This window comes from Ascidiella aspersa, chromosome 3, assembly GCF_963924565.1.
Source record: "Ascidiella aspersa chromosome 3, kaAscAspe10.2, whole genome shotgun sequence".
Lineage (NCBI taxonomy): Eukaryota > Metazoa > Chordata > Ascidiacea > Phlebobranchia > Ascidiidae > Ascidiella > Ascidiella aspersa.
The window spans coordinates 11,246,401-11,272,777 of NC_139449.1; the positions used below are offsets into that span (position 1 = coordinate 11,246,401).

Below are 26,377 nucleotides of genomic sequence, written 5' to 3' on the forward strand. Positions count from 1 at the left end.
CTCCCCGTCGGGGAATCGAACCCCGGTCTCCCGCGTGACAGGCGGGGATACTGACCACTATACTAACGAGGAAGACGTGACAGGGTAGCATACCTATATTGGCTGGTGTTATTTCGCGTTTTGAATAATAAGAAAGAAAAAAAAAGCTTCTGAGGTTTGGAATGTCACATTTACAAATTAATATATCATATCAACTCTATCCATATTTTTGTTAACAATTGTATGGTTTACTAATCGAACCGTGTTTCCTATACATCTCAGATGATAGAAATATTCAACATTAAACGTAAGACCACTTGCAAACAAATTAAATTGCATTTGAACTTTATTGATTTGTGTGTCTTTCAAAAATAACAAGAATTGGTGATTTCAAAATAATAGCTAAACACATTTTTGTTGAATACTGTAAAGTTGTAAAACCATCAGTGATAATTGGAAATATTATTTTAATTGGCTCGTCATTATACGTGTATATTTATCAACAAGCTTTAGATATCTCTAGTTTAACTAAGTGAAGATTTATATTCAGTTGAGTACTTATTCAAGGTACTGAAAAACTTATTTTGTATATTTGTCTTTAGTGCATCGTTTGCTTTGATGAGATTGAAACCGAAAAATACTTGATAAACTGATTAAAGAGGTAATACAGATTGTGATTAGTACATCAAAGGGATAGCCGTTCTGCAAGCGGGTGGTCAATGAATTTGAAAAAACAACACTGATAAGGTTAACAGAAAATTTCAGCAGCGCTTCATTAGACAGTTCTCCTTTTTTGTTTGGAATTATCAAAATCAGCTTTGCTGCCTATAAAAATATGGAATCAACTACTTGGCTTATACTTCGTTTGACACAATTATAAAAGCGAGTTCAATTTATCGCAAGACGACTTTAGTAATAAAATGTCACCCAATGCTGTTGAGAACTGCAATGCAATCGGACTCCTGAGCATGAGTTTCTGTGAAACGCTTCACGTGTCTCCAAAGATTGAAAGATTTCATACAGCGAAACCAAGACGTAGAATGAAGAGACAATCAACCAACAGTAAACCCACTTGCATTAACAAATCTGCAACGACTAGTACAACAAGGAAACGAGCTCGAAGCGAAGAAAATGAACATGTAAACGATCGTTTGCAATGCCAACCAGAATGCCTTTTCAAAGACTATCGACAGCAAGCGAAACGTTTTAGACACGTGTCAGATATCACTGCTTGCAAAAATCCTTCTTACGCTCACCAAACAACTACAGTGCCAATTGGAAGAAGAATCAATTTCAGTAAAATATCTGATGTTGGTCCATCTTTCCCGAACCTGTCATGCTCTTCGTTGGTTACCAGTGTTCTGCGAGGTCAACATGGTCGGCGTTGTCAGCAAAACTTGCGCACGTGTGCTGTTGCATAAAATGTTGCATCATTTTATTATTTTCATTTTCTATATTAAGTATATGTTTGTTCCAACCTTTTGTATTAAAAAAAATATTATTCAGCTTTTCTTTATTGTTTTGTCTTTATATATGCGCACGTATTTATCTGTTATGTTTCAGTTTTCAAATGTTATTCATGTAATTTCATGGTTCCAAATATACAGCAAAGTTCGTGTATTTCATTCATGTTTCAACTACCAACTTCCAATCAGTTATATCTAGAATTATGTTAAGGTTTACAATTTGAGCGGAATCGAAATAACATAAGAGTAGAAAAAGCAAATGAATAACTTCAGCCTTTGAAAAAGATCTCCCCGTCGGGGAATCGAACCCCGGTCTCCCGCGTGACAGGCGGGGATACTGACCACTATACTAACGAGGAAGACGTGACAGGGTAGCATACCTATATTGGCTGGTGTTATTTCGCGTTTTGAATAATAAAAATGAAAAAAAAAGCTTCTGAGATTTGGAATGTCACATTTACAAATTAATATATCATATTAACTCTATCCATATTTTTGTTAACAATTGTATGGTTTACTAATCGAACCGTGTTTCCTATACATCTCAGATGATGAAAATATTCAACATTAAACGTAAGACTACTTGCAAACAAATTAAATTGCAAGTGAACTTTATTGATTTGTGTGTCTTTCAAAAAGAACAAGAATTGGTGATTTCAAAATAATAGCTAAACACATTTTTGTTGAATACTGTAAAGTTGTAAAACCATCAGTGATAATTGGAAATATTATTTTAATTGGCTCGTCATTATACGTGTATATTTATCAACAAGCTTTAGATATCTCTAGTTTAACTAAGTGAAGATTTATATTCAGTTGAGTACTTATTCAAGGTACTGAAAAACTTATTTTGTATATTTGTCTTTAGTGCATCGTTTGCTGTGATGAGATTGAAACCGAAAAATACTTGATAAACTGATCAAAGAGGTAATACAGATTGTGATTAGTACATCAAAGGGACAGCCGTTCTGCAAGCGGGTGGTCAATGAATTTGAAAAAACAACACTGATAAGGTTAACAGAAAATTTCAGCAGCGCTTCATTAGACAGTTCTCCTTTTTTCTCTGTAATTATCAAAATCAACTTTGCTGCCTATAAAAATATGGAATCAACTACTTGGCTTATACTTCGTTTGACACAATTATAAAAGCGAGTTCAATTTATCGCAAGACGACTTTAGTAATAAAATGTCACCCAATGCTGTTGAGAACTGCAATGCAATCGGACTCCTGAGCATGAGTTTCTGTGAAACTCTTCACGTGTCTCCAAAGATTGAAAGATTTCATACAGCGAAACCAAGACGTAGAATGAAGAGACAATCAACCAACAGTAAACCCACTTGCATTAACAAATCTGCAACGACTAGTACAACAAGGAAACGAGCTCGAAGCGAAGAAAATGAACATGTAAACGATCGTTTGCAATGCCAACCAGAATGCCTTTTCAAAGACTATCGACAGCAAGCGAAACGTTTTAGACACGTGTCAGATATCACTGCTTGCAAAAATCCTTCTTACGCTCACCAAACAACTACAGTGCCAATTGGAAGAAGAATCAATTTCAGTAAAATATCTGATGTTGGTCTATCTTTCCCGAACCTGTCATGCTCTTTGTTGGTTACCAGTGTTCTGCGAGGTCAACATGGTCGGCGTTGTCAGCAAAACTTGCGCACGTGTGCTGTTGCATAAAATGTTGCATCATTTTATAATTTTCATTTTCTATATTAAGTATATGTTTGTTCCAACCTTTTGTATTAAAAAAAATATTATTCAGCTTTTCTTTATTGTTTTGTCTTTATATATGCGCACGTATTTATCTGTTATGTTTCAGTTTTCAAATGTTATTCATGTAATTTCATGGTTCCAAATATACAGCAAAGTTCGTGTATTTCATTCATGTTTCAACTACCAACTTCCAATCAGTTATATCTAGAATTATGTTAAGGTTTACAATTTGAGCGGAATCGAAATAACATAAGAGTAGAAAAAGCAAATGAATAACTTCAGCCTTTGAAAAAGATCTCCCCGTCGGGGAATCGAACCCCGGTCTCCCGCGTGACAGGCGGGGATACTGACCACTATACTAACGAGGAAGACGTGACATGGTAGCATACCTATATTGGCTGGTGTTATTTCGCGTTTTGAATAATAAGAAAGAAAAAAAAAGCTTCTGAGATTTGGAATGTCACATTTACAAATTAATATATCATATCAACTCTATCCATATTTTTGTTAACAATTGTATGGTTTACTAATCGAACCGTGTTTCCTATACATCTCAGATGATAGAAATATTCAACATTAAACGTAAGACCACTTGCAAACAAATTAAATTGCATTTGAACTTTATTGATTTGTGTGTCTTTCAAAAAGAACAAGAATTTGTGATTTCAAAATAATAGCTAAACACATTTTTGTTGAATACTGTAAAGTTGTAAAACCATCAGTGATAATTGGAAATATTACTTTAATTGGCTCGTCATTATACGTGTATATTTATCAACAAGCTTTAGATATCTCTAGTTTAACTAAGTGAAGATTTATATTCAGTTGAGTACTTATTCAAGGTACTGAAAACTTATTTTGTATATTTGTCTTTAGTGCATCGTTTGCTTTGATGAGATTGAAACCGAAAAATACTTGATAAACTGATTAAAGAGGTAATACAGATTGTGATTAGTACATCAAAGGGACAGCCGTTCTGCAAGCGGGTGGTCAATGAATTTGAAAAAACAACACTGATAAGGTTAACAGAAAATTTCAGCAGCGCTTCATTAGACAGTTTTCCTTTTTTCTTTGTAATTATCAAAATCAGCTTTGCTGCCTATATAAATACGGAATCAACTACTTGGCTTATACTTCGTTTGACACAATTATAAAAACGAGTTCAATTTATCGCAAGACGACTTTAGTAATAAAATGTCACCCAATGCTGTTGAGAACTGCAACGCAATCGGACTCCTGAGCATGAGTTTCTGTGAAACGCTTCACGTGTCTCCAAAGATTGAAATATTTCATACAGCGAAACCATGACGTAGAATGAAGAGACAATCAACCAACAGTAAACCCACTTGCATTAACAAATCTGCAACGACTAGTACAACAAGGAAACGAGCTCGAAGCGAAGAAAATGAACATGTAAACGATCGTTTGCAATGCCAACCAGAATGCCTTTTCAAAGACTATCGACAGCAAGCGAAACGTTTTAGACACGTGTCAGATATCACTGCTTGCAAAACTTCTTACGCTCACCAAACAACTACAGTGCCAATTGGAAGAAGAATCAATTTCAGTAAAATATCTGATGTTGGTCCATCTTTCCCGAACCTGTCATGCTCTTCGTTGGTTACCAGTGTTCTGCGAGGTCAACATGGTCGGCGTTGTCAGCAAAACTTGCGCACGTGTGCTGTTGCATAAAATGTTGCATCATTTTATTATTTTCATTTTCTATATTAAGTATATGTTTGTTCCAACCTTTTGTATTAAAAAAAATATTATTCAGCTTTTGTTTATTGTTTTGTCTTTATATATGCGCACGTATTTATCTGTTATGTTTCAGTTTTCAAATGTTATTCATGTAATTTCATGGTTCCAAATATACAGCAAAGTTCGTGTATTTCATTCATGTTTCAACTACCAACTTCCAATCAGTTATATCTAGAATTATGTTAAGGTTTACAATTTGAGCGGAATCGAAATAACATAAGAGTAGAAAACGCAAATGAATAACTTCAGCCTTTGAAAAAGATCTCCCCGTCGGGGAATCGAACCCCGGTATCCCGCGTGACAGGCGGGGATACTGACCACTATACTAACGAGGAAGACGTGACAGGGTAGCATACCTATATTGGCTGGTGTTATTTCGCGTTTTGAATAATAAGAAAGAAAAAAAAAAGCTTCTGAGATTTGGAATGTCACATTTACAAATTAATATATCATATCAACTCTATCCATATTTTTGTTAACAATTGTATGGTTTACTAATCGAACCGTGTTTCCTATACATCTCAGATGATAGAAATATTCAACATTAAACGTAAGACCACTTGCAAACAAATTAAATTGCATTTGAACTTTATTGATTTGTGTGTCTTTCAAAAAGAACAAGAATTGGTGATTTCAAAATAATAGCTAAACACATTTTTGTTGAATACTGTAAAGTTGTAAAACCATCAGTGATAATTGGAAATATTATTTTAATTGGCTCGTCATTATACGTGTATATTTATCAACAAGCTTTAGATATCTCTAGTTTAACTAAGTGAAGATTTATATTCAGTTGAGTACTTATTCAAGGTACTGAAAAACTTATTTTGTATATTTGTCTTTAGTTCATCGTTTGCTTTGATGAGATTGAAACCGAAAAATACTTGATAAACTGATTAAAGAGGTAATACAGATTGTGATTAGTACATCAAAGGGACAGCCGTTCTGCAAGCGGGTGGTCAATGAATTTGAAAAAACAACACTGATAAGGTTAACAGAAAATTTCAGCAGCGCTTCATTAGACAGTTCTCCTTTTTTCTTTGTAATTATCAAAATCAGCTTTGCTGCCTATATAAATACGGAATCAACTACTTGGCTTATACTTCGTTTGACACAATTATAAAAGCGAGTTCAATTTATCGCAAGACGACTTTAGTAATAAAATGTCACCCAATGCTGTTGAGAACTGCAATGCAATCGGACTCCTGAGCATGAGTTTCTGTGAAACGCTTCACGTGTCTCCAAAGATTGAAAGATTTCATACAGCGAAACCAAGACGTAGAATGAAGAGACAATCAACCAACAGTAAACCCACTTGCATTAACAAATCTGCAACGACTAGTACAACAAGGAAACGAGCTCGAAGCGAAGAAAATGAACATGTAAACGATCGTTTGCAATGCCAACCAGAATGCCTTTTCAAAGACTATCGACAGCAAGCGAAACGTTTTAGACACGTGTCAGATATCACTGCTTGCAAAAATCCTTCTTACGCTCACCAAACAACTACAGTGCCAATTGGAAGAAGAATCAATTTCAGTAAAATATCTGATGTTGGTCCATCTTTCCCGAACCTGTCATGCTCTTCGTTGGTTACCAGTGTTCTGCGAGGTCAACATGGTCGGCGTTGTCAGCAAAACTTGCGCACGTGTGCTGTTGCATAAAATGTTGCATCATTTTATTATTTTCATTTTCTATATTAAGTATATGTTTGTTCCAACCTTTTGTATTAAAAAAAATATTATTCAGCTTTTCTTTATTGTTTTGTCTTTATATATGCGCACGTATTTATCTGTTATGTTTCAGTTTTCAAATGTTATTCATGTAATTTCATGGTTCCAAATATACAGCAAAGTTCGTGTATTTCATTCATGTTTCAACTACCAACTTCCAATCAGTTATATCTAGAATTATGTTAAGGTTTACAATTTGAGCGGAATCGAAATAACATAAGAGTAGAAAAAGCAAATGAATAACTTCAGCCTTTGAAAAAGATCTCCCCGTCGGGGAATCGAACCCCGGTCTCCCGCGTGACAGGCGGGGATACTGACCACTATACTAACGAGGAAGACGTGACAGGGTAGCATACCTATATTGGCTGGTGTTATTTCGCGTTTTGAATAATAAGAAAGAAAAAAAAAGCTTCTGAGTTTGGAATGTCACATTTACAAATTAATATATCATATCAACTCTATCCATATTTTTGTTAACAATTGTATGGTTTACTAATCGAACCGTGTTTCCTATACATCTCAGATGATAGAAATATTCAACATTAAACGTAAGACCACTTGCAAACAAATTAAATTGCATTTGAACTTTATTGATTTGTGTGTCTTTCAAAAAGAACAAGAATTTGTGATTTCAAAATAATAGCTAAACACATTTTTGTTGAATACTGTAAAGTTGTAAAACCATCAGTGATAATTGGAAATATTATTTTAATTGGCTGGTCATTATACGTGTATATTTATCAACAAGCTTTAGATATCTCTAGTTTAACTAAGTGAAGATTTATATTCAGTTGAGTACTTATTCAAGGTACTGAACAACTTATTGTGTATATTTGTCTTTAGTCGTTTGCTTTGATGAGATTGAAACCGAAAAATACTTGATAAACTGATTAAAGAGGTAATACAGATTGTGATTAGTACATCAAAGGGACAGCCGTTCTGCAAGCGGGTGGTCAATGAATTTGAAAAAACAACACTGATAAGGTTAACAGAAAATTTCAGCAGCGCTTCATTAGACAGTTCTCCTTTTTTCTTTGTAATTATCAAAATCAGCTTTGCTGCCTATATAAATACGGAATCAACTACTTGGCTTATACTTCGTTTGACACAATTATAAAAGCGAGTTCAATTTATCGCAAGACGACTTTAGTAATAAAATGTCACCCAATGCTGTTGAGAACTGCAATGCAATCGGACTCCTGAGCATGAGTTTCTGTGAAACGCTTCACGTGTCTCCAAAGATTGAAATATTTCATACAGCGAAACCAAGACGTAGAATGAAGAGACAATCAACCAACAGTAAACCCACTTGCATTAACAAATCTGCAACGACTAGTACAACAAGGAAACGAGCTCGAAGCGAAGAAAATGAACATGTAAACGATCGTTTGCAATGCCAACCAGAATGCCTTTTCAAAGACTATCGACAGCAAGCGAAACGTTTTAGACACGTGTCAGATATCACTGCTTGCAAAAATTCTTCTTACGCTCACCAAACAACTACAGTGCCAATTGGAAGAAGAATCAATTTCAGTAAAATATCTGATGTTGGTCCATCTTTCCCGAACCTGTCATGCTCTTCGTTGGTTACCAGTGTTCTGCGAGGTCAACATGGTCGGCGTTGTCAGCAAAACTTGCGCACGTGTGCTGTTGCATAAAATGTTGCATCATTTTATTATTTTCATTTTCTATATTAAGTATATGTTTGTTCCAACCTTTTGTATTAAAAAAAATATTATTCAGCTTTTCTTTATTGTTTTGTCTTTATATATGCGCACGTATTTATCTGTTATGTTTCAGTTTTCAAATGTTATTCATGTAATTTCATGGTTCCAAATATACAGCAAAGTTCGTGTATTTCATTCATGTTTCAACTACCAACTTCCAATCAGTTATATCTAGAATTATGTTAAGGTTTACAATTTGAGCGGAATCGAAATAACATAAGAGTAGAAAAAGCAAATGAATAACTTCAGCCTTTGAAAAAGATCTCCCCGTCGGGGAATCGATCCCCGGTCTCCCGCGTGACAGGCGGGGATACTGACCACTATACTAACGAGGAAGACGTGACAGGGTAGCATACCTATATTGGCTGGTGTTATTTCGCGTTTTGAATAATAAGAAAGAAAAAAAAAGCTTCTGAGTTTGGAATGTCACATTTACAAATTAATATATCATATCAACTCTATCCATATTTTTGTTAACAATTGTATGGTTTACTAATCGAACCGTGTTTCCTATACATCTCAGATGATAGAAATATTCAACATTAAACGTAAGACCACTTGCAAACAAATTAAATTGCATTTGAACTTTATTGATTTGTGTGTCTTTCAAAAAGAACAAGAATTTGTGATTTCAAAATAATAGCTAAACACATTTTTGTTGAATACTGTAAAGTTGTAAAACCATCAGTGATAATTGGAAATATTATTTTAATTGGCTGGTCATTATACGTGTATATTTATCAACAAGCTTTAGATATCTCTAGTTTAACTAAGTGAAGATTTATATTCAGTTGAGTACTTATTCAAGGTACTGAACAACTTATTGTGTATATTTGTCTTTAGTGCATCGTTTGCTTTGATGAGATTGAAACCGAAAAATACTTGATAAACTGATTAAAGAGGTAATACAGATTGTGATTAGTACATCAAAGGGACAGCCGTTCTGCAAGCGGGTGGTCAATGAATTTGAAAAAACAACACTGATAAGGTTAACAGAAAATTTCAGCAGCGCTTCATTAGACAGTTCTCCTTTTTTCTTTGTAATTATCAAAATCAGCTTTGCTGCCTATATAAATACGGAATCAACTACTTGGCTTATACTTCGTTTGACACAATTATAAAAGCGAGTTCAATTTATCGCAAGACGACTTTAGTAATAAAATGTCACCCAATGCTGTTGAGAACTGCAATGCAATCGGACTCCTGAGCATGAGTTTCTGTGAAACGCTTCACGTGTCTCCAAAGATTGAAATATTTCATACAGCGAAACCAAGACGTAGAATGAAGAGACAATCAACCAACAGTAAACCCACTTGCATTAACAAATCTGCAACGACTAGTACAACAAGGAAACGAGCTCGAAGCGAAGAAAATGAACATGTAAACGATCGTTTGCAATGCCAACCAGAATGCCTTTTCAAAGACTATCGACAGCAAGCGAAACGTTTTAGACACGTGTCAGATATCACTGCTTGCAAAAATCCTTCTTAAGCTCATCAAACAACTACAGTGCCAATTGGAAGAAGAATCAATTTCAGCAAAAAAACATCTGATGTTGGTCCATCTTTCCCGAACCTGTCATGCTCTTCGTTGGTTACCAGTGTTCTGCGAGGTCAACATGGTCGGCGTTGTCAGCAAAACTTGCGCACGTGTGCTGTTGCATAAAATGTTGCATCATTTTATTATTTTCATTTTCTTTATTAAGTATATGTTTGTTCCAACCTTTTGTATTAAAAAAAATATTATTCAGCTTTTCTTTATTGTTTTGTCTTTATATATGCGCACGTATTTATCTGTTATGTTTCAGTTTTCAAATGTTATTCATGTAATTTCATGGTTCCAAATATACAGCAAAGTTCGTGTATTTCATTAATGTTTCAACTACCAACTTCCAATCAGTTATATCTAGAATTATGTTAAGGTTTACAATTTGAGCGGAATCGAAATAACATAAGAGTAGAAAAAGCAAATGAATAACTTCAGCCTTTGAAAAAGATCTCCCCGTCGGGGAATCGAACACCGGTCTCCCGCGTGACAGGCGGGGATACTGACCACTATACTAACGAGGAAGACGTGAAAGGGTAGCATACCTATATTGGCTGGTGTTATTTCGCGTTTTGAATAATAAGAAAGAAAAAAAAAGCTTCTGAGATTTGGAATGTCACATTTACAAATTAATATATCATATCAACTCTATCCATATTTTTGTTAACAATTGTATGGTTTACTAATCGAACCGTGTTTCCTATACATCTCAGATGATAGAAATATTCAACATTAAACGTAAGACCACTTGCAAACAAATTAAATTGCATTTGAACTTTATTGATTTGTGTGTCTTTCAAAAAGCATAAGAATTGGTGATTTCAAAATAATAGCTAAACACATTTTTGTTGAATACTGCAAAGTTGTAAAACCATCAGTGATAATTGGAAATATTATTTTAATTGGCTCGTCATTATACGTGTATATTTATCAACAAGCTTTAGATATCTCTAGTTTAATTAAGTGAAGATTTATATTCAGTTGAGTACTTATTCAAGGTACTGAAAAACTTATTTTGTATATTTGTCTTTAGTGCATCGTTTGCTTTGATGAGATTGAAACCGAAAAATACTTGATAAACTGATTAAAGAGGTAATACAGATTGTGATTAGTACATCAAAGGGACAGCCGTTCTGCAAGCGGGTGGTCAATGAATTTGAAAAAACAACACTGATAAGGTTAACAGAAAATTTCAGCAGCGCTTCATTAGACAGTTCTCCTTTTTTCTTTGTAATTATCAAAATCAGCTTTGCTGCCTATATAAATACGGAATCAACTACTTGGCTTATACTTCGTTTGACACAATTATAAAAGCGAGTTCAATTTATCGCAAGACGACTTTAGTAATAAAATGTCACCCAATGCTGTTGAGAACTGCAATGCAATCGGACTCCTGAGCATGAGTTTCTGTGAAACGCTTCACGTGTCTCCAAAGATTGAAAGATTTCATACAGCGAAACCAAGACGTAGAATGAAGAGACAATCAACCAACAGTAAACCCACTTGCATTAACAAATCTGCAACGACTAGTACAACAAGGAAACGAGCTCGAAGCGAAGAAAATGAACATGTAAACGATCGTTTGCAATGCCAACCAGAATGCCTTTTCAAAGACTATCGACAGCAAGCGAAACGTTTTAGACACGTGTCAGATATCACTGCTTGCAAAAATCCTTCTTACGCTCATCAAACAACTACAGTGCCAATTGGAAGAAGAATCAATTTCAGCAAAAAAACATCTGATGTTGGTCCATCTTTCCCGAACCTGTCATGCTCTTCGTTGGTTACCAGTGTTCTGCGAGGTCAACATGGTCGGCGTTGTCAGCAAAACTTGCGCACGTGTGCTGTTGCATAAAATGTTGCATCATTTTATTATTTTCATTTTCTATATTAAGTATATGTTTGTTCCAACCTTTTGTATTAAAAAAAATATTATTCAGCTTTTCTTTATTGTTTTGTCTTTATATATGCGCACGTATTTATCTGTTATGTTTCAGTTTTCAAATGTTATTCATGTAATTTCATGGTTCCAAATATACAGCAAAGTTCGTGTATTTCATTAATGTTTCAACTACCAACTTCCAATCAGTTATATCTAGAATTATGTTAAGGTTTACAATTTGAGCGGAATCGAAATAACATAAGAGTAGAAAAAGCAAATGAATAACTTCAGCCTTTAAAAAAGATCTCCCCGTCGGGGAATCGAACACCGGTCTCCCGCGTGACTGGCGGGGATACTGACCACTATACTAACGAGGAAGACGTGACAGGGTAGCATACCTATATTGGCTGGTGTTATTTCGCGTTTTGAATAATAAGAAAGAAAAAAAAAGCTTCTGAGATTTGGAATGTCACATTTACAAATTAATATATCATATCAACTCTATCCATATTTTTGTTAACAATTGTGTTAACAATTGTATGGTTTACTAATCGAACCGTGTTTCCTATACATCTCAGATGATAGAAATATTCAACATTAAACGTAAGACCACTTGCAAACAAATTAAATTGCATTTGAACTTTATTGATTTGTGTGTCTTTCAAAAAGCACAAGAATTGGTGATTTCAAAATAATAGCTAAACACATTTTTGTTGAATACTGCAAAGTTGTAAAACCATCAGTGATAATTGGAAATATTATTTTAATTGGCTCGTCATTATACGTGTATATTTATCAACAAGCTTTAGATATCTCTAGTTTAACTAAGTGAAGATTTATATTCAGTTGAGTACTTATTCAAGGTACTGAAAAACTTATTTTGTATATTTGTCTTTAGTGCATCGTTTGCTTTGATGAGATTGAAACCGAAAAATACTTGATAAACTGATTAAAGAGGTAATACAGATTGTGATTAGTACATCAAAGGGACAGCCGTTCTGCAAGCGGGTGGTCAATGAATTTGAAAAAACAACACTGATAAGGTTAACAGAAAATTTCAGCAGCGCTTCATTAGACAGTTCTCCTTTTTTGTTTGGAATTATCAAAATCAGCTTTGCTGCCTATAAAAATATGGAATCAACTACTTGGCTTATACTTCGTTTGACACAATTATAAAAGCGAGTTCAATTTATCGCAAGACGACTTTAGTAATAAAATGTCACCCAATGCTGTTGAGAACTGCAATGCAATCGGACTCCTGAGCATGAGTTTCTGTGAAACGCTTCACGTGTCTCCAAAGATTGAAAGATTTCATACAGCGAAACCAAGACGTAGAATGAAGAGACAATCAACCAACAGTAAACCCACTTGCATTAACAAATCTGCAACGACTAGTACAACAAGGAAACGAGCTCGAAGCGAAGAAAATGAACATGTAAACGATCGTTTGCAATGCCAACCAGAATGCCTTTTCAAAGACTATCGACAGCAAGCGAAACGTTTTAGACACGTGTCAGATATCACTGCTTGCAAAAATCCTTCTTACGCTCACCAAACAACTACAGTGCCAATTGGAAGAAGAATCAATTTCAGTAAAATATCTGATGTTGGTCCATCTTTCCCGAACCTGTCATGCTCTTCGTTGGTTACCAGTGTTCTGCGAGGTCAACATGGTCGGCGTTGTCAGCAAAACTTGCGCACGTGTGCTGTTGCATAAAATGTTGCATCATTTTATTATTTTCATTTTCTATATTAAGTATATGTTTGTTCCAATCTTCTGTATTGAAAAAAATATTATTCAGCTTTTCTTTATTGTTTTGTCTTTATATATGCGCACGTATTTATCTGTTATGTTTCAGTTTTCAAATGTTATTCATGTAATTTCATGGTTCCAAATATACAGCAAAGTTCGTGTATTTCATTCATGTTTCAACTACCAACTTCCAATCAGTTATATCTAGAATTATGTTAAGTTTTACAATTTGAGCGGAATCGAATTAACATAAGAGTAGAAAAAGCAAATGAATAACTTCAGCCTTTGAAAAAGATCTCCCCGTCGGGGAATCGAACCCCGGTCTCCCGCGTGACAGGCGGGGATACTGACCACTATACTAACGAGGAAGACGTGACAGGGTAGCATACCTATATTTGCTGGTGTTATTTCGCGTTTTGAATAATAAGAAAGAAAAAAAAAGCTTCTGTGATTTGGAATGTCACATTTACAAATTAATATATCATATCAACTCTATCCATATTTTTGTTAACAATTGTATGGTTTACTAATCGAACCGTGTTTCCTATACATCTCAGATGATAGAAATATTCAACATTAAACGTAAGACCACTTGCAAACAAATTAAATTGCATTTGAACTTTATTGATTTGTGTGTCTTTCAAAAAGAACAAGAATTGGTGATTTCAAAATAATAGCTAAACACATTTTTGTTGAATACTGTAAAGTTGTAAAACCATCAGTGATAATTGGAAATATTATTTTAATTGGCTCGTCATTATACGTGTATATTTATCAACAAGCTTTAGATATCTCTAGTTTAACTAAGTGAAGATTTATATTCAGTTGAGTACTTATTCAAGGTACTGAAAACTTATTTTGTATATTTGTCTTTAGTGCATCGTTTGCTTTGATGAGATTGAAACCGAAAAATACTTGATAAACTGATTAAAGAGGTAATACAGATTGTGATTAGTACATCAAAGGGACAGCCGTTCTGCAAGCGGGTGGTCAATGTATTTGAAAAAACAACACTGATAAGGTTAACAGAAAATTTCAGCAGCGCTTCATTAGACAGTTCTCCTTTTTTCTTTGTAATTATCAAAATCAGCTTTGCTGCCTATATAAATATGGAATCAACTACTTGGTTTATACTTCGTTTGACACAATTATAAAAGTGAGTTCAATTTATCGCAACACGACTTTAGTAATAAAATGTCACCCAATGCTGTTGAGAACTGCAATGCAATCGGACTCCTGAGCATGAGTTTCTGTGAAACGCTTCACGTGTCTCCAAAGATTGAAAGATTTCATACAGCGAAACCAAGACGTAGAATGAAGAGACAATCAACCAACAGTAAACCCACTTTCATTAACAAATCTGCAACGACCAGTACAACGAGGAAGCGATGTCGAAGCGAAGAAAATGAACATGTAAACGATCGTTTGCAATGCCAACCAGAATGCCTTTTCAAAGACTATCGACAGCAAGCGAAACGTTTTAGACACGTGTCAGATATCACTGCTTGCAAAAATCCTTCTTACGCTCACCAAACAACTACAGTGCCAATTGGAAGAAGAATCAATTTCAGTAAAATATCTGATGTTGGTCCATCTTTCCCGAACCTGTCATGCTCTTCGTTGGTTACCAGTGTTCTGCGAGGTCAACATGGTCGGCGTTGTCAGCAAAACTTGCGCACGTGTGCTGTTGCATAAAATGTTGCATCATTTTATTATTTTCATTTTCTATATTAAGTATATGTTTGTTCCAACCTTTTGTATTAAAAAAAATATTATTCAGCTTTTCTTTATTGTTTTGTCTTTATATATGCGCACGTATTTATCTGTTATGTTTCAGTTTTCAAATGTTATTCATGTAATTTCATGGTTCCAAATATACAGCAAAGTTCGTGTATTTCATTCATGTTTCAACTACCAACTTCCAATCAGTTATATCCAGGGCTGGGGAGCCACCGTAAAATAGCATTAGCTCCGGCTCCAGCTCCGGAGCCATCAGGCAATTATTAAATGGCTCCGGCTCCAGATCCGGAGTAGAAAAACTCATATCCTTTGGCTCCGGCTCCAGCTCCGGTGCCATCAAACACACACCCAATGACTCCGGCTCCAGCTCCGGGGCCACCAGTCACTTATTCAATGCCAAGTTTTAAAAATTGCTTTTGGCTAACTAACGTTGGAGATGGAACAAAATATAATTTCTTAGCTTTAGCACCACAAATTTTTAGCACCAGAAAAATGGCTCCAGCTCCAAAAAAATAATAAAAAGGACTCCGGCTTCGGCTCCAGCTCCACAAAAATAATAAAAATGGCTCCGGCTCCGGCTCCAGCTCCACAAAAATAATAATAATGGCTCCGGCTCCGGCTCTGGCTCCAGAGAAAATGCTTAGCTCCGGGCTCCGGGCTCCAGCTCCGGCTCCGGCTCCCCAGCCCTGGTTATATCTAGAATTATGTTAAGGTTTACAATTTGAGCGGAATCGAAATAACATAAGAGTAGAAAAAGCAAATGAATAACTTCAGCCTTTGAAAAAGATCTCCCCGTCGGGGAATCGAACCCCGGTCTCCCGCGTGACAGGCGGGGATAATGACCACTATACTAGCGAGGAAGACGTGACGTGGTAGCATACCTATATTGGCTGGTGTTATTTCGCGTTTTGAATAATAAAAAAGAAAAAAAAAGCTTCTGAGATTTGGAATGTCACATTTACAAATTAATATATCATATCAACTCTATCCATATTTTTGTTAACAATTGTATGGTTTACTAATCGAACCGTGTTTCCTATACATCTCAGATGATAGAAATATTCAACATTAAACGTAAGACCACTTGCAAACAAATTAAATTGCATTTGAACTTTATTGATTTGTGTGTCTTTCAAAAAGAACAAGAATTTGTGATTTCAAAATAATAGCTAAACACATTTTTGTTGAATACTGTAAAGTTGTAAAACCATCAGTGATAATTGGAAATATTATTTTAATTGGCTGGTCATTATACGTGTATATTTATCAACAAGCTTTAGATATCTCTAGTTTAACTAAGTGAAGATTTATATTCAGTTGAGTACTTATTCAAGGTACTGAAAACTTATTTTGTATATTTGTCTTTAGTGCATCGTTTGCTTTGATGAGATTGAAACCGAAAAATACTTGATAAACTGATTAAAGAGGTAATACAGATTGTGATTAGTACATCAAAGGGACAGCCGTTCTGCAAGCGGGTGGTCAATGAATTTGAAAAAACAACACTGATAAGGTTAACAGAAAATTTCAGCAGCGCTTCATTAGACAGTTCTCCTTTTTTCTTTGTAATTATCAAAATCAGCTTTGCTGCCTATATAAATACGGAATCAACTACTTGGCTTATACTTCGTTTGACACAATTATAAAAGCGAGTTCAATTTATCGCAAGACGACTTTAGTAATAAAATGTCACCCAATGCTGTTGAGAACTGCAACGCAATCGGACTCCTGAGCATGAGTTTCTGTGAAACGCTTCACGTGTCTCCAAAGATTGAAATATTTCATACAGCGAAACCATGACGTAGAATGAAGAGACAATCAACCAACAGTAAACCCACTTGCATTAACAAATCTGCAACGACTAGTACAACAAGGAAACGAGCTCGAAGCGAAGAAAATGAACATGTAAACGATCGTTTGCAATGCCAACCAGAATGCCTTTTCAAAGACTATCGACAGCAAGCGAAACGTTTTAGACACGTGTCAGATATCACTGCTTGCAAAAATTCTTCTTACGCTCACCAAACAACTACAGTGCCAATTGGAAGAAGAATCAATTTCAGTAAAATATCTGATGTTGGTCCATCTTTCCCGAACCTGTCATGCTCTTCGTTGGTTACCAGTGTTCTGCGAGGTCAACATGGTCGGCGTTGTCAGCAAAACTTGCGCACGTGTGCTGTTGCATAAAATGTTGCATCATTTTATTATTTTCATTTTCTATATTAAGTATATGTTTGTTCCAACCTTTTGTATTAAAAAAAATATTATTCAGCTTTTCTTTATTGTTTTGTCTTTATATATGCGCACGTATTTATCTGTTATGTTTCAGTTTTCAAATGTTATTCATGTAATTTCATGGTTCCAAATATACAGCAAAGTTCGTGTATTTCATTCATGTTTCAACTACCAACTTCCAATCAGTTATATCCAGGGCTGGGGAGCCACCGTAAAATAGCATTAGCTCCGGCTCCAGCTCCGGAGCCATCAGGCAATTATTAAATGGCTCCGGCTCCAGATCCGGAGTCGTAAAACTCAATCCTTTGGCTCCGGCTCCAGCTCCGGAGTAGAAAAACTCATATCCTTTGGCTCCGGCTCCAGCTCCGGTGCCATCAAACACACACCCAATGACTCCGGCTCCAGCTCCGGGGCCACCAGTCACTTATTCAATGCCAAGTTTTAAAAATTGCTTTTGGCTAACTAACGTTGGAGATGGAACAAAATATAATTTCTTAGCTTTAGCACCACAAATTTTTAGCACCAGAAAAATGGCTCCAGCTCCAAAAAAATAATAAAAAGGACTCCGGCTTCGGCTCCAGCTCCACAAAAATAATAAAAATGGCTCCGGCTCCGGCTCCAAAAAAATAATAAAAATGGCTCCGGCTCCGGCTCCAGCTCCACAAAAATAATAATAATGGCTCCGGCTCCGGCTCTGGCTCCAGAGAAAATGCTTAGCTCCGGGCTCCGGGCTCCAGCTCCGGCTCCGGCTCCCCAGCCCTGGTTATATCTAGAATTATGTTAAGGTTTACAATTTGAGCGGAATCGAAATAACATAAGAGTAGAAAAAGCAAATGAATAACTTCAGCCTTTGAAAAAGATCTCCCCGTCGGGGAATCGAACCCCGGTGTCCCGCGTGACAGGCGGGGATACTGACCACTATACTAGCGAGGAAGACGTGACAGGGTAGCATACCTATATTGGCTGGTGTTATTTCGCGTTTTGAATAATAAAAAAGAAAAAAAAAGCTTCTGAGATTTGGAATGTCACATTTACAAATTAATATATCATATCAACTCTATCCATATTTTTGTTAACAATTGTATGGTTTACTAATCGAACCGTGTTTCCTATACATCTCAGATGATAGAAATATTCAACATTAAACGTAAGACCACTTGCAAACAAATTAAATTGCATTTGAACTTTATTGATTTGTGTGTCTTTCAAAAAGAACAAGAATTGGTGATTTCAAAATAATAGCTAAACACATTTTTGTTGAATACTGTAAAGTTGTAAAACCATCAGTGATAATTGGAAATATTATTTTAATTGGCTCGTCATTATACGTGTATATTTATCAACAAGCTTTAGATATCTCTAGTTTAACTAAGTGAAGATTTATATTCAGTTGAGTACTTATTCAAGGTACTGAAAAACTTATTTTGTATATTTGTCTTTAGTGCATCGTTTGCTTTGATGAGATTGAAACCGAAAAATACTTGATAAACTGATTAAAGAGGTAATACAGATTGTGATTAGTACATCAAAGGGACAGCCGTTCTGCAAGCGGGTGGTCAATGAATTTGAAAAAACAACACTGATAAGGTTAACAGAAAATTTCAGCAGCGCTTCATTAGACAGTTCTCCTTTTTTCTTTGTAATTATCAAAATCAGCTTTGCTGCCTATATAAATACGGAATCAACTACTTGGCTTATACTTCGTTTGACACAATTATAAAAGCGAGTTCAATTTATCGCAAGACGACTTTAGTAATAAAATGTCACCCAATGCTGTTGAGAACTGCAATGCAATCGGACTCCTGAGCATGAGTTTCTGTGAAACGCTTCAAGTGTCTCCAAAGATTGAAAGATTTCATACAGCGAAACCAAGACGTAGAATGAAGAGACAATCAACCAACAGTAAACCCACTTGCATTAACAAATCTGCAACGACTAGTACAACAAGGAAACGAGCTCTAAGCGAGGACTATTAACATGTAAACGATCGTTTGCAATGCCAACCAGAATGCCTTTTCAAAGACTATCGACAGCAAGCGAAACGTTTTAGACACGTGTCAGATATCACTGCTTGCAAAAATCCTTCTTACGCTCACCAAACAACTACAGTGCCAATTGGAAGAAGAATCAATTTCAGTAAATTATCTGATGTTGGTCAATCTTTCCCGAACCTGTCATGCTCTTCGTTGGTTACCAGTGTTCTGCGAGGTCAACATGGTCGGCGTTGTCAGCAAAACTTGCGCACGTGTGCTGTTGCACAAAATGTTGCATAATTTTATTATTTTCATTTTCTATATTAAGTATATGTTTGTTCCAACGTTTTGTATTAAAAAAAATATTATTCAGCTTTTCTTTATTGTTTTGTCTTTATATATGCGCACGTATTTATCTGTTTTGTTTCAGTTTTCAAATGTTATTCATGTAATTTCATGGTTCCAAATATACAGCAAAGTTCGTGTATTTCATTCATGTTTCAACTACCAACTTCCGATCAGTTATATCTAGAATTATGTTAAGGTTTACAATTTGAGCGGAATCGAAATAACATATGAGTAGAAAAAGCAAATGAATAACTTCAGCCTTTGAAAAAGATCTCCCCGTCGGGGAATCGAACCCCGGTCTCCCGCGTGACAGGCGGGGATACTGACCACTATACTAACGAGGAAGACGTGACAGGGTAGCATACCTATATTGGCTGGTGTTATTTCGCGTTTTGAATAATAAGAAAGAAAAAAAAAGCTTCTGAGGTTTGGAATGTCACATTTACAAATTAATATATCATATCAACTCTATCCATATTTTTGTTAACAATTGTATGGTTTACTAATCGAACCGTGTTTCCTATACATCTCAGATGATAGAAATATTCAACATTAAACGTAAGACCACTTGCAAACAAATTAAATTGCATTTGAACTTTATTGATTTGTGTGTCTTTCAAAAATAACAAGAATTGGTGATTTCAAAATAATAGCTAAACACATTTTTGTTGAATACTGTAAAGTTGTAAAACCATCAGTGATAATTGGAAATATTATTTTAATTGGCTCGTCATTATACGTGTATATTTATCAACAAGCTTTAGATATCTCTAGTTTAACTAAGTGAAGATTTATATTCAGTTGAGTACTTATTCAAGGTACTGAAAAACTTATTTTGTATATTTGTCTTTAGTGCATCGTTTGCTTTGATGAGATTGAAACCGAAAAATACTTGATAAACTGATTAAAGAGGTAATACAGATTGTGATTAGTACATCAAAGGGATAGCCGTTCTGCAAGCGGGTGGTCAATGAATTTGAAAAAACAACACTGATAAGGTTAACAGAAAATTTCAGCAGCGCTTCATTAGACAGTTCTCCTTTTTTGTTTGGAATTATCAAAATCAGCTTTGCTGCCTATAAAAATATGGAATCAACTACTTGGCTTATACTTCGTTTGACACAATTATAAAAGCGAGTTCAATTTATCGCAAGACGACTTTAGTAATAAAATGTCACCCAATGCTGTTGAGAACTGCAATGCAATCGGACTCCTGAGCATGAGTTTCTGTGAAACGCTTCACGTGTCTCCAAAGATTGAAAGATTTCATACAGCGAAACCAAGACGTAGAATGAAGAGACAATCAACCAACAGTAAACCCACTTGCATTAACAAATCTGCAACGACTAGTACAACAAGGAAACGAGCTCGAAGCGAAGAAAATGAACATGTAAACGATCGTTTGCAATGCCAACCAGAATGCCTTTTCAAAGACTATCGACAGCAAGCGAAACGTTTTAGACACGTGTCAGATATCACTGCTTGCAAAAATCCTTCTTACGCTCACCAAACAACTACAGTGCCAATTGGAAGAAGAATCAATTTCAGTAAAATATCTGATGTTGGTCCATCTTTCCCGAACCTGTCATGCTCTTCGTTGGTTACCAGTGTTCTGCGAGGTCAACATGGTCGGCGTTGTCAGCAAAACTTGCGCACGTGTGCTGTTGCATAAAATGTTGCATCATTTTATTATTTTCATTTTCTATATTAAGTATATGTTTGTTCCAACCTTTTGTATTAAAAAAAATATTATTCAGCTTTTCTTTATTGTTTTGTCTTTATATATGCGCACGTATTTATCTGTTATGTTTCAGTTTTCAAATGTTATTCATGTAATTTCATGGTTCCAAATATACAGCAAAGTTCGTGTATTTCATTCATGTTTCAACTACCAACTTCCAATCAGTTATATCTAGAATTATGTTAAGGTTTACAATTTGAGCGGAATCGAAATAACATAAGAGTAGAAAAAGCAAATGAATAACTTCAGCCTTTGAAAAAGATCTCCCCGTCGGGGAATCGAACCCCGGTCTCCCGCGTGACAGGCGGGGATACTGACCACTATACTAACGAGGAAGACGTGACAGGGTAGCATACCTATATTGGCTGGTGTTATTTCGCGTTTTGAATAATAAAAATGAAAAAAAAAGCTTCTGAGATTTGGAATGTCACATTTACAAATTAATATATCATATTAACTCTATCCATATTTTTGTTAACAATTGTATGGTTTACTAATCGAACCGTGTTTCCTATACATCTCAGATGATGAAAATATTCAACATTAAACGTAAGACTACTTGCAAACAAATTAAATTGCAAGTGAACTTTATTGATTTGTGTGTCTTTCAAAAAGAACAAGAATTGGTGATTTCAAAATAATAGCTAAACACATTTTTGTTGAATACTGTAAAGTTGTAAAACCATCAGTGATAATTGGAAATATTATTTTAATTGGCTCGTCATTATACGTGTATATTTATCAACAAGCTTTAGATATCTCTAGTTTAACTAAGTGAAGATTTATATTCAGTTGAGTACTTATTCAAGGTACTGAAAAACTTATTTTGTATATTTGTCTTTAGTGCATCGTTTGCTTTGATGAGATTGAAACCGAAAAATACTTGATAAACTGATTAAAGAGGTAATACAGATTGTGATTAGTACATCAAAGGGACAGCCGTTCTGCAAGCGGGTGGTCAATGAATTTGAAAAAACAACACTGATAAGGTTAACAGAAAATTTCAGCAGCGCTTCATTAGACAGTTTTCCTTTTTTCTTTGTAATTATCAAAATCAGCTTTGCTGCCTATATAAATACGGAATCAACTACTTGGCTTATACTTCGTTTGACACAATTATAAAAACGAGTTCAATTTATCGCAAGACGACTTTAGTAATAAAATGTCACCCAATGCTGTTGAGAACTGCAACGCAATCGGACTCCTGAGCATGAGTTTCTGTGAAACGCTTCACGTGTCTCCAAAGATTGAAATATTTCATACAGCGAAACCATGACGTAGAATGAAGAGACAATCAACCAACAGTAAACCCACTTGCATTAACAAATCTGCAACGACTAGTACAACAAGGAAACGAGCTCGAAGCGAAGAAAATGAACATGTAAACGATCGTTTGCAATGCCAACCAGAATGCCTTTTCAAAGACTATCGACAGCAAGCGAAACGTTTTAGACACGTGTCAGATATCACTGCTTGCAAAACTTCTTACGCTCACCAAACAACTACAGTGCCAATTGGAAGAAGAATCAATTTCAGTAAAATATCTGATGTTGGTCCATCTTTCCCGAACCTGTCATGCTCTTCGTTGGTTACCAGTGTTCTGCGAGGTCAACATGGTCGGCGTTGTCAGCAAAATTTGCGCACGTGTGCTGTTGCATAAAATGTTGCATCATTTTATTATTTTCATTTTCTATATTAAGTATATGTTTGTTCCAACCTTTTGTATTAAAAAAAATATTATTCAGCTTTTGTTTATTGTTTTGTCTTTATATATGCGCACGTATTTATCTGTTATGTTTCAGTTTTCAAATGTTATTCATGTAATTTCATGGTTCCAAATATACAGCAAAGTTCGTGTATTTCATTCATGTTTCAACTACCAACTTCCAATCAGTTATATCTAGAATTATGTTAAGGTTTACAATTTGAGCGGAATCGAAATAACATAAGAGTAGAAAACGCAAATGAATAACTTCAGCCTTTGAAAAAGATCTCCCCGTCGGGGAATCGAACCCCGGTATCCCGCGTGACAGGCGGGGATACTGACCACTATACTAACGAGGAAGACGTGACAGGGTAGCATACCTATATTGGCTGGTGTTATTTCGCGTTTTGAATAATAAGAAAGAAAAAAAAAAGCTTCTGAGATTTGGAATGTCACATTTACAAATTAATATATCATATCAACTCTATCCATATTTTTGTTAACAATTGTATGGTTTACTAATCGAACCGTGTTTCCTATACATCTCAGATGATAGAAATATTCAACATTAAACGTAAGACCACTTGCAAACAAATTAAATTGCATTTGAACTTTATTGATTTGTGTGTCTTTCAAAAAGAACAAGAATTGGTGATTTCAAAATAATAGCTAAACACATTTTTGTTGAATACTGTAAAGTTGTAAAACCATCAGTGATAATTGGAAATATTATTTTAATTGGCTCGTCATTATACGTGTATATTTATCAACAAGCTTTAGATATCTCTAGTTTAACTAAGTGAAGATTTATATTCAGTTGAGTACTTATTCAAGGTACTGAAAAACTTATTTTGTATATTTGTCTTTAGTTCATCGTTTGCTTTGATGAGATTGAAACCGAAAAATACTTGATAAACTGATTAAAGAGGTAATACAGATTGTGATTAGTACATCAAAGGGACAGCCGTTCTGCAAGCGGGTGGTCAATGAATTTGAAAAAACAACACTGATAAGGTTAACAGAAAATTTCAGCAGCGCTTCATTAGACAGTTCTCCTTTTTTCTTTGTAATTATCAAAATCAGCTTTGCTGCCTATATAAATACGGAATCAACTACTTGGCTTATACTTCGTTTGACACAATTATAAAAGCGAGTTCAATTTATCGCAAGACGACTTTAGTAATAAAATGTCACCCAATGCTGTTGAGAACTGCAATGCAATCGGACTCCTGAGCATGAGTTTCTGTGAAACGCTTCACGTGTCTCCAAAGATTGAAAGATTTCATACAGCGAAACCAAGACGTAGAATGAAGAGACAATCAACCAACAGTAAACCCACTTGCATTAACAAATCTGCAACGACTAGTACAACAAGGAAACGAGCTCGAAGCGAAGAAAATGAACATGTAAACGATCGTTTGCAATGCCAACCAGAATGCCTTTTCAAAGACTATCGACAGCAAGCGAAACGTTTTAGACACGTGTCAGATATCACTGCTTGCAAAAATCCTTCTTACGCTCACCAAACAACTACAGTGCCAATTGGAAGAAGAATCAATTTCAGTAAAATATCTGATGTTGGTCCATCTTTCCCGAACCTGTCATGCTCTTCGTTGGTTACCAGTGTTCTGCGAGGTCAACATGGTCGGCGTTGTCAGCAAAACTTGCGCACGTGTGCTGTTGCATAAAATGTTGCATCATTTTATTATTTTCATTTTCTATATTAAGTATATGTTTGTTCCAACCTTTTGTATTAAAAAAAATATTATTCAGCTTTTCTTTATTGTTTTGTCTTTATATATGCGCACGTATTTATCTGTTATGTTTCAGTTTTCAAATGTTATTCATGTAATTTCATGGTTCCAAATATACAGCAAAGTTCGTGTATTTCATTCATGTTTCAACTACCAACTTCCAATCAGTTATATCTAGAATTATGTTAAGGTTTACAATTTGAGCGGAATCGAAATAACATAAGAGTAGAAAAAGCAAATGAATAACTTCAGCCTTTGAAAAAGATCTCCCCGTCGGGGAATCGAACCCCGGTCTCCCGCGTGACAGGCGGGGATACTGACCACTATACTAACGAGGAAGACGTGACAGGGTAGCATACCTATATTGGCTGGTGTTATTTCGCGTTTTGAATAATAAGAAAGAAAAAAAAAGCTTCTGAGTTTGGAATGTCACATTTACAAATTAATATATCATATCAACTCTATCCATATTTTTGTTAACAATTGTATGGTTTACTAATCGAACCGTGTTTCCTATACATCTCAGATGATAGAAATATTCAACATTAAACGTAAGACCACTTGCAAACAAATTAAATTGCATTTGAACTTTATTGATTTGTGTGTCTTTCAAAAAGAACAAGAATTTGTGATTTCAAAATAATAGCTAAACACATTTTTGTTGAATACTGTAAAGTTGTAAAACCATCAGTGATAATTGGAAATATTATTTTAATTGGCTGGTCATTATACGTGTATATTTATCAACAAGCTTTAGATATCTCTAGTTTAACTAAGTGAAGATTTATATTCAGTTGAGTACTTATTCAAGGTACTGAACAACTTATTGTGTATATTTGTCTTTAGTCGTTTGCTTTGATGAGATTGAAACCGAAAAATACTTGATAAACTGATTAAAGAGGTAATACAGATTGTGATTAGTACATCAAAGGGACAGCCGTTCTGCAAGCGGGTGGTCAATGAATTTGAAAAAACAACACTGATAAGGTTAACAGAAAATTTCAGCAGCGCTTCATTAGACAGTTCTCCTTTTTTCTTTGTAATTATCAAAATCAGCTTTGCTGCCTATATAAATACGGAATCAACTACTTGGCTTATACTTCGTTTGACACAATTATAAAAGCGAGTTCAATTTATCGCAAGACGACTTTAGTAATAAAATGTCACCCAATGCTGTTGAGAACTGCAATGCAATCGGACTCCTGAGCATGAGTTTCTGTGAAACGCTTCACGTGTCTCCAAAGATTGAAATATTTCATACAGCGAAACCAAGACGTAGAATGAAGAGACAATCAACCAACAGTAAACCCAC

The 26,377-nt window shown here is 35.2% G+C and overlaps 12 non-coding genes across 12 annotated transcripts; all 12 read right to left on the minus strand.

The window, feature by feature from the left end:
• Window positions 1-72, minus strand: Trnad-guc (transfer RNA aspartic acid (anticodon GUC)). The gene has a single exon. It is a non-coding gene; the product is annotated as a tRNA-Asp (tRNA).
• A 1,660-nt stretch (window positions 73-1,732) lies between these two features.
• On the minus strand, window positions 1,733-1,804 carry Trnad-guc (transfer RNA aspartic acid (anticodon GUC)). The gene has a single exon. It is a non-coding gene; the product is annotated as a tRNA-Asp (tRNA).
• Window positions 1,805-3,464: 1,660 nt separating this feature from the next.
• Trnad-guc (transfer RNA aspartic acid (anticodon GUC)) lies at window positions 3,465-3,536 on the minus strand. Its single transcript has one exon. It is a non-coding gene; the product is annotated as a tRNA-Asp (tRNA).
• A 1,656-nt stretch (window positions 3,537-5,192) lies between these two features.
• On the minus strand, window positions 5,193-5,264 carry Trnad-guc (transfer RNA aspartic acid (anticodon GUC)). The gene has a single exon. It is a non-coding gene; the product is annotated as a tRNA-Asp (tRNA).
• A 1,661-nt stretch (window positions 5,265-6,925) lies between these two features.
• Trnad-guc (transfer RNA aspartic acid (anticodon GUC)) lies at window positions 6,926-6,997 on the minus strand. Its single transcript has one exon. It is a non-coding gene; the product is annotated as a tRNA-Asp (tRNA).
• Window positions 6,998-8,652: 1,655 nt separating this feature from the next.
• Window positions 8,653-8,724, minus strand: Trnad-guc (transfer RNA aspartic acid (anticodon GUC)). The gene has a single exon. It is a non-coding gene; the product is annotated as a tRNA-Asp (tRNA).
• Window positions 8,725-13,865: 5,141 nt separating this feature from the next.
• Window positions 13,866-13,937, minus strand: Trnad-guc (transfer RNA aspartic acid (anticodon GUC)). Its single transcript has one exon. It is a non-coding gene; the product is annotated as a tRNA-Asp (tRNA).
• Window positions 13,938-16,097: 2,160 nt separating this feature from the next.
• Window positions 16,098-16,169, minus strand: Trnad-guc (transfer RNA aspartic acid (anticodon GUC)). The gene has a single exon. It is a non-coding gene; the product is annotated as a tRNA-Asp (tRNA).
• A 3,968-nt stretch (window positions 16,170-20,137) lies between these two features.
• On the minus strand, window positions 20,138-20,209 carry Trnad-guc (transfer RNA aspartic acid (anticodon GUC)). The gene has a single exon. It is a non-coding gene; the product is annotated as a tRNA-Asp (tRNA).
• A 1,660-nt stretch (window positions 20,210-21,869) lies between these two features.
• Window positions 21,870-21,941, minus strand: Trnad-guc (transfer RNA aspartic acid (anticodon GUC)). The gene has a single exon. It is a non-coding gene; the product is annotated as a tRNA-Asp (tRNA).
• Window positions 21,942-23,598: 1,657 nt separating this feature from the next.
• Trnad-guc (transfer RNA aspartic acid (anticodon GUC)) lies at window positions 23,599-23,670 on the minus strand. Its single transcript has one exon. It is a non-coding gene; the product is annotated as a tRNA-Asp (tRNA).
• A 1,661-nt stretch (window positions 23,671-25,331) lies between these two features.
• Trnad-guc (transfer RNA aspartic acid (anticodon GUC)) lies at window positions 25,332-25,403 on the minus strand. The gene has a single exon. It is a non-coding gene; the product is annotated as a tRNA-Asp (tRNA).
• Window positions 25,404-26,377: the final 974 nt, after the last annotated feature.